This window comes from Poromitra crassiceps (genome assembly GCF_964638095.1).
Source record: "Poromitra crassiceps genome assembly, chromosome: 3".
NCBI lineage: Eukaryota > Metazoa > Chordata > Actinopteri > Beryciformes > Melamphaidae > Poromitra > Poromitra crassiceps.
Genome location: NC_139625.1, coordinates 58540122 through 58547913, shown reverse-complemented (window position 1 = coordinate 58547913; position 7792 = coordinate 58540122).

Sequence of the window (7792 nt, the reverse complement as noted above, 5' to 3'; positions counted from 1 at the left end):
TGTTATGGGAAATGCATGCCTCATATGAATTTTAGAGCAAATAAAACAAACCAAACAAATAAAATAATCCCCTATTAAGGACAGTAACTGTATTCATAATGCCACCAATTTAAACTGTAACTGTAATGCAATACAGTTACTCATATTTTGTATTTAAGATACTGTATTCTAAATATATGTATTCTGTTTACTCCCCAACCCTGGATATCAGGAGATGTTGGAACTGAATTCATTTCAAAACCACATCATCATCTAATAATAGCTGCATATTCACATGAACAGGCGTAAGGTGTTTGTGTCATTTTGTCCATCATAATGCCTTCCCATTGTCTTCAAAGACGGACATGAAATGCAGTTTCATGTAGGGCTGTCCTCTAAAAGTCGATTCATCAGTCGAGAGACCCCTAAGTCGATGGAGATTCCCAGTGGTGATTTTAGAGTCTGTAGGGGCCCTAGGCAAAAATTCCCTGGGGGCCCCTCCATCCTCATCACCATAATTTTATTAATAACCTGACACCAACGAAAAATACATCAATATTCTCATTGGAATTCCTCAAGTTCCTAGGACATATTTGATTATCCTATTCATAACTTTCATACATGGTGCAAAGTTAACTTTTTTGTCCACCGGCCAAATGTCTAGTGAATGTTCAAATGTTACCAGCCACTCAATGGATTAGCATTGTTTGTTTTTGGCTGGTGGTGAGTGAATCAAATCTACCTACCAGCCACTTGCAGATTTATATTTTATTACCAGCATTTGGCTGGTGAGTCGTGACTGGTGCTAATTGTGTGCCCTGCTTTCATAGCAATTACCGTAAATTCCGGACTATAAGCCGCACCTTTTTTCCCGTTTTTTGGCCTTTTTTGGCCCCTGCGGCTTATATAACGGTGCGGCTTATCTATGGATTTAAAAAAAAAAAAAAAAAAAAATCTCTCTCTTTTAGCACTCTTTCTAACTATAAATCCTATATAACTATAATAAGTTTTAATTTCCTCTCTTGCCCTCTTTTCACCACACTGTATGACACTGTATGACACTGTGTGCACTGTAAAAAACAACACAGGTGGTGTTGTGTTATGTTGTTTTGTTGAAATGTTAATAAATGGGAGCTTCCTCAAACAGCCATCTCTTTCCCGACAATCCCCTCTGTGCATGAACCCTTACATATGGTAATTAAACATTAAAACACAAAAAAAAAAAAAAAAAAAAAAAAAAACATTAAAACACTTATGGCTTATAGTCCGGTGCGGCTTATATAAGAAAAAAATAGTCAACTTTGCAGGTGCGGCTTATACACCGGTGCGGCTTATAGTCCGGAATTTACGGTAATAGCTTAAAGTCCCTGGAAACCAAAATCCACAAAAACCTTCTAACTATTAAATGTAGGGTCTTATGTGAGTAATTGTGTGCCTCAGAAAGGAGTTGACATTACTTTCAACGCTAACCCCAAAAATCGACACTTTTCTACAAGGTCTGGATTTCCATTTCCTCATTGAAGAGAGCGGTGCGCACGGTGCTAAAATGCATGATCTTATCACGTCATAAGATTTAATCAAATCACACACACGCATGCACGCATGCGCGCACACACACACTGACACACACACAGTAGCGCTGTGCACTCGCAGCGGCAGAGATCTCTTCCTCTCTGTCAGTAGGCTATGCGCCGAGCAACGCACGAACACACACACTCCATCTCTCTTTCCTTCTCTCTCTCTCTCCTTCTCTCTCTCTCTCTCCGTTAACGGAGAGAGACCGTTAACGGAGAGAGAGGTCTCCTCCGAGCAGGTCTCCTCCAGCAGGTCTCCTCCGAGAGAGAGAGAGAGGGAAATTTCCCCTGCTGCAGACGGGACACGCCCACACAGTCCGCGGGAGAAAATACACTCTAAAATCTAATTGATTCTCATGACTTTTGCGATGACTGTCAAACCTAAATTTATATACTTTGCGACGTTCATCATCGTTCAAATTTGGCTGGTGGCTTATTAACATAGGTTCCTGTGATGTGATGAACTCAAAATGCTAAATAATAAAAAAATATTTCTGGTTTCCAGGGACTTTAACTATTAGCTTAGCCAGGTTAACTCATTCATGGCCAGTTTAGGACTGCCAATATTTAGCACAGGCCAAAGATTTTCATAATTGTTGGTCATCTTTCAAGACCCACAGTAAATTATCTATTAGCACCAAAGTGATTTGCAATACCTCAAAATGAAGATGTACGTCTCTGGGTTCACCAGGAAAAAAAAAGTGAGCTTTTAGCATGTTCTGTACTCTACTTATAGCCATTTATATACACCCTTTTTTCCCCCAAATAGGTCTCTCTGAGAAGACAAACAGGAGAAAAGGCCATTTTTGTAAAATACACAATCTCAGGCAGAACTCGCTCTCAATTCTTTTATTTTGAACTGTATTGACATCAGACATGTAAATATTATTCATTATGACACAAATGACAAAAAAAAAATATATATATATATATATATACATGAAGTGCTTTTTTTACATTCAACAATACAGTTTACTCAGTGTGAGTGAGTGTGCAGACAGACACACAGACAGACAGACAGACAGACAGACAGACAGACAGACAGACAGACAGACACACAGACACACACACACACACACACACACACACACACACACACACACACACAGAGAGAGAGTTCTGTCCACAGCTGCTGCTGGAGCGCACCTCTTCCCAGGGAACATTACTGATCGCCCCGCAAATTAGCATAGGAGGGGAACCAAACTGGTCTGAGATCAGCGTCTAGCCTCATCTGCCTCTGCATCGTTTTCCTCCTCTCGTTCGGGCTGGGACGAATGCTGCGACACAGGAACGGGGTCGGCTTGGCTTTGGGACCAGGCGCTGGAACCGGATCGATCATGTTGGTTTGACTTCCGCGAACAACTCAATCCAGGTTCGCCCTGCAGCAGAGGCGACCAGCGCAGCGCGCCGAGGGGTGTTTCAATGGCGTTTCTCCTCTATGCAACAGGCAGCGTTTCTCCGTTTTCTCCTCCTCTTCCATTTCAAAACAACAGCTGCGGTATGTGTTTGATAACGTGTTGTCGGCTTTGACTTTGAGGCTAGGGACCTGATAACATGTCACAGGCTGGGGAAGTCTTTGAACTACGCGCTGTACTAATAAAAACAAAAACACGTCAAACACGTCATTGGCCCTCTGGGCTATTCCTGATAACACGTCAAAGACGTCTTTGGCCATGAATGAGTTAACTAACAAACAAACAAACACAAGTGACACCATTGCTAGCTGAATGTATTCAAGTATCTCCCCAGAGGCTATACTAAAATAACAGCATTCAGTTATCTGCCTAATCAGTATCTGCTCCACTTGTTTTTTCCCCACATCCTCTTTTTTTCTCTTTTGTTTTGACTTTTACATTACATTACATTATGTCATTTGGCAGACGCTTTTATCCAAAGCGACTTACATTAACACATTTTTGTCAGCAATAGAGCAATCAACTATGCAACACAGTCTATGACAACTACAACCTCTGAAGGAACAGTGGTACAAGTTTAGTTTAGGTTAGTTTTTTGTTTTTTTTTTAGAAAGAGAGAGAAAGAAGTTAAATCAAGAAGGGCCCAGATGGAGCCTGAAAAGGTGTGTCTTTAGTCTTTTCCGAAAGATCGGCAGTGATTCAGCTGTCCTGACCGAAGGTGGAAGCTCGTTCCACCATTGAGGTGCCAGGGACGAGAAGAGTCGAGATCGGGATGAGCGACTTTTGAGCCCCCGTAGCGAAGGAGGGGCGAGGCGTCCTGCACTGGTGGAGGAGCGAAGGGAGCGCTGAGAGGTTTGGAACCTGACCATAGATTGCAGGTACAGGGGTGCTGACTGGTGTACTGCCCTGTAGGCCATTGGTATTGTCAATGGAGATGGAGAGATCAGCGAGAGGGCAGTCTTTCCCTGGGAGGAAGAGTACCGGTAGCTCTGTCTTACCAAGGTTGAGCTTGAGGTGGTGGGCAGACATCCAGTCGCCAATGTCTTTGAGGCATGCAGAGATGCGAGCCTCGATTTGAGTGTCGGAGGGAGGGAAGGAAAGGAAAAGCTGGGTGTCATCAGCATAGCAGTGATAAGAAAAGCCATGAGATGAGATCACATGGGCAAGAGATCTGATATAGAGAAGGAAAAGTAAGCGGCCCAGGACTGAGCCCTGGGGGACACCGGTGGCAAGAGGGCAGGATCTGGAGAAGGACCCTCTCCATAAGACCTGGTATAAGCGGTTCGAGAGATAGGAAGCAAACCAGGAGTGTGCAGACCCTGAAATGCCGAGGTCAGACAGAGTGGAAAGAAGGATTTGGTGGTTGACTGTGTCGAAGGCAGTAGACAGGTCAAGGAGGACAAGGACAGAGGAGACGGATGAGGCCTTAGCAGTGTGAAGGCCTTCTGTGACTGCAAGAAGAGCTGTCTCAGTGGAGTGAGAAGCCTTGAAACAGGACTGCAGAGGGTCCAGGAGGTCATTCTGGGAGAGATAGAGCGAAAGTTGTTCGGACGCTGCTCGTTCGAGGGTTTTGGAAAGGAATGAGAGAAGAGAGACAGGTCTGTAGTTCTGAATAGCAGTAGGGTCGAGGGAGGGTTTCTTAAGCAGAGGTTTGACTCTTGCAGTCTTTAGAGCAGGCGGAACAAGACCAGAGGACAGAGAGGAGTTTATGAAGGTAGTGAGGAATAAATTAATTTACTTCATTCACTTTCAATTCAAGAGAATACGTGAATCATGCCATTTTGACGGGAATGAGTCACATACTTGACTTGAATTGAAAGTGAAAGTGAAATCACGTCATTAAAATTGTCCGGGCCAGGGGATGACATGGAGCCCCTTTAGGGAGGTTTCAATGCCATTGCAAATTTTCCATTGGTTCTTTAATGGATAGGGGTTTGTGGTCACTGCTGTGGAGTAAAGTTTGTCAGGCCTCAGGGGGCCCTAACGGACTGGGGCCCCAAGCAGTTGCCTGCCTTGCCTGTTCACAAGCTGCCCCTCTGTAGATTCCTCAAGTCGAGCAGTCGTTTTCCCCCCATCTAAATTCCAATCTTAATTTCATTTGTTAATTTATTCTTGTTTAGATTTATTTAGGCCTATTAGTTTTTGAGAAATAGGTTAAAGAACTGTTTAAGTTGTTATCCATGTAGGCCAGTGAGTGTTTCTCAAATGGAGGTCCGGGGACCCCCATGGGTCCTTGAGGGGGTTTCAGGGGGTCCCCACCCAAAAGGGGGGTCATTTACTTTAGCTATAATTCCATTCATAAGTAACACAATGACTATTTTGGTCCTGGGTTTTATACACTTTCTGTAATAAAACATCTAAAAACATCAATCGTATTATCATATGGGGGACCGTGGGACAAAATCCTATCAAATGGGGGTCCGTGGTCTATTTTTTGTCAGTTTAGGTGTCCTTCATGTGAAAAACTTTGAGAACCACTGATGTAGGCTACATGTTGTTTTAATGTTGAAAAGGTGAAATAAAAAAACTGGGCTATAAGAGCTTAATTAAAAAAAAGAAATATACTGTATGTGTCCTGCCTCTCTCATTATTCAGACAAATCCTTTATCCAATTTTGAGCATTTAACACCAGGTTGTTTTGATTGCACCAAGTCACCAGGTGGTCAACCTCCTGCCTGTATTGGGACTCGTCTCCATCTGTGATGAGCCCTATGAGGGTGGTATCATCCGCGGACTTTAGGAGCTTGACGGACTGGTGACTGGAGGTGCAATGACATGTAGTGTGTTGTACAACAAATTGCCTCCTTGGAGGATATTAACGTTTTCTACCTACCTTGATATAGCCTACAGTACATTGGTATGTTTCAAAACAACTGACCCCTGTGACTATCGTGATATCGATTTCAACCATATCTCCCAGCCCCAGTATACTCTGTTTGTTCTGCTCTCTCTCCTCTCCCCCTCCTCCCTCCCTGTCTCTCTCTCTAATATAAGATGGTTCAATGATGTTTATTATTGCCCAGCATCGGCAATTCAATTCTTGCATGATCATATACAGTCTCTTATAGATTTTTAAATGCGCAAAAATATGTCCCCATCACTCTGTCGCATTGACTGTTAATGTGGTCGAAATGATCACTGAAGATATTCTTGTTTTTATTTTTCATTTATTTGTATAGAATATAATTTTGTACTCACAGTCGAATCCGATTCGAGGACAGCCCTCAAATGGGCCATGTGTACAAGGTGCGGTAGCCTCCCCAATTCAGTTTATATGGGCAAAACAAAAAAAATCTACATGATCTGTGGTTGCCTTTTCTGTTCTATAATTTATGTGAAATTTATGTGGTGTTCTTAAGTGCCCTGTCAAACAACTGAATTATCTGGCCTTTGTTCAGCATCATTCTATGCCCTCTGCCAGGGAGGCAGGGAGGTGGATAAAAAGATGCCAGTGGTCAATGGCTGTTAGTAAATAGTTAGTTGATGTTGTGTGTCCACTCTATGCAAGTAGTTACTTGTTTGCAATTATTACTGCCTGTTTGTCCTTCTCTTGTATGCGTGCAATAGCCTCATATAAACCAAGCATTGCATTTCAGAGGTTATGTAGTTGTTTGCCTGCCCTGTATAGTAAGATGCCCTTTGCCAAGGAGGCATGGAAGATAAAAAGATTCAATTGGCTGAGCCTATATACAGTATGTTAATAGCCTATTATTTGCAATTATCACTGCTCCTATTTTTTTGGTTGTGCGTGCAATTAATTAAGCATAACATTTCAGCATGTAATGTTGTTTTTCACATCATAAAATTTATTTTCGGAAGGCTTTTCAGCATACTAGAAATCTCGACTCCTAGGCTCGCCCGCTGCGCAGGCTCGCATTCGCAGCTCGGCTGCTGCGCGACTTTGCCCGCAGCTCGTCTGCTGTGTGGCCTCTCCTGCTCTATTGGCATGCGCAGCACACAATTGCTCACACTTCGCATCACTGATGACATCACTCACTGATGACATCACAATTGCTCGAGTGACCATCACTGATCAGTGATCACATCATGGAGTGCTCGAGTGACATCACTCAGCGCACAATTGCTCAACTTCGTGGCCTCTTCTTCTTCTTCTTCTGTGGTGTTTTACAGCAGTTGGCATCATTTATGTTACATTACCACCTCTCATACCCCACCGGCTTCCCACCTCCCACAGCCAATTGTGTCTGTAGGAGCGTCTGACTTCGCATCACTGATGATATCACTCACTGATGACATCACAATTGCTCCAGTGACCATCACTGATCACATCATGGAGTGCTCGAGTGACATCACTCAGCGCACAATTGCTCAACTTGGCATCACTGATCGCATCAGTGATCAGTAGTGAGAGAAAAGTAGAGTCAGCACATTGACTGATGATGTCATAGACACTGTGACATCATCAGTGACATCCCAATTGCTCGAGTGACCATCACTGATTACATCATTGAGTGCTCAAGTGACATCACTGATGATGTAATAGACATTGTGACATCATCAGTGACATCATTATGACCAAAATCATCACAAATCTCACAATGTGGGACAAAACCAAAAATGCAGACCAATTTCAGAGCCAAAGTCCTTTAGAGAGGTACAATTAGACTTCAATATTACTGCAATACATTTCTTTTTGGCGAGGCAAAGAGCTATCTATAATTTTAATTGTAGAATTCCCCTTAAAGGGATAGTTCAATTTATTTTTTTAAAGCCTAGTCCTATTTGCTCCTGACCAATGATGTTGATTGATAGATTTTTTTCCAGGCATTTTGCCTTGACACTCATCCACAGTGCACACAAAGT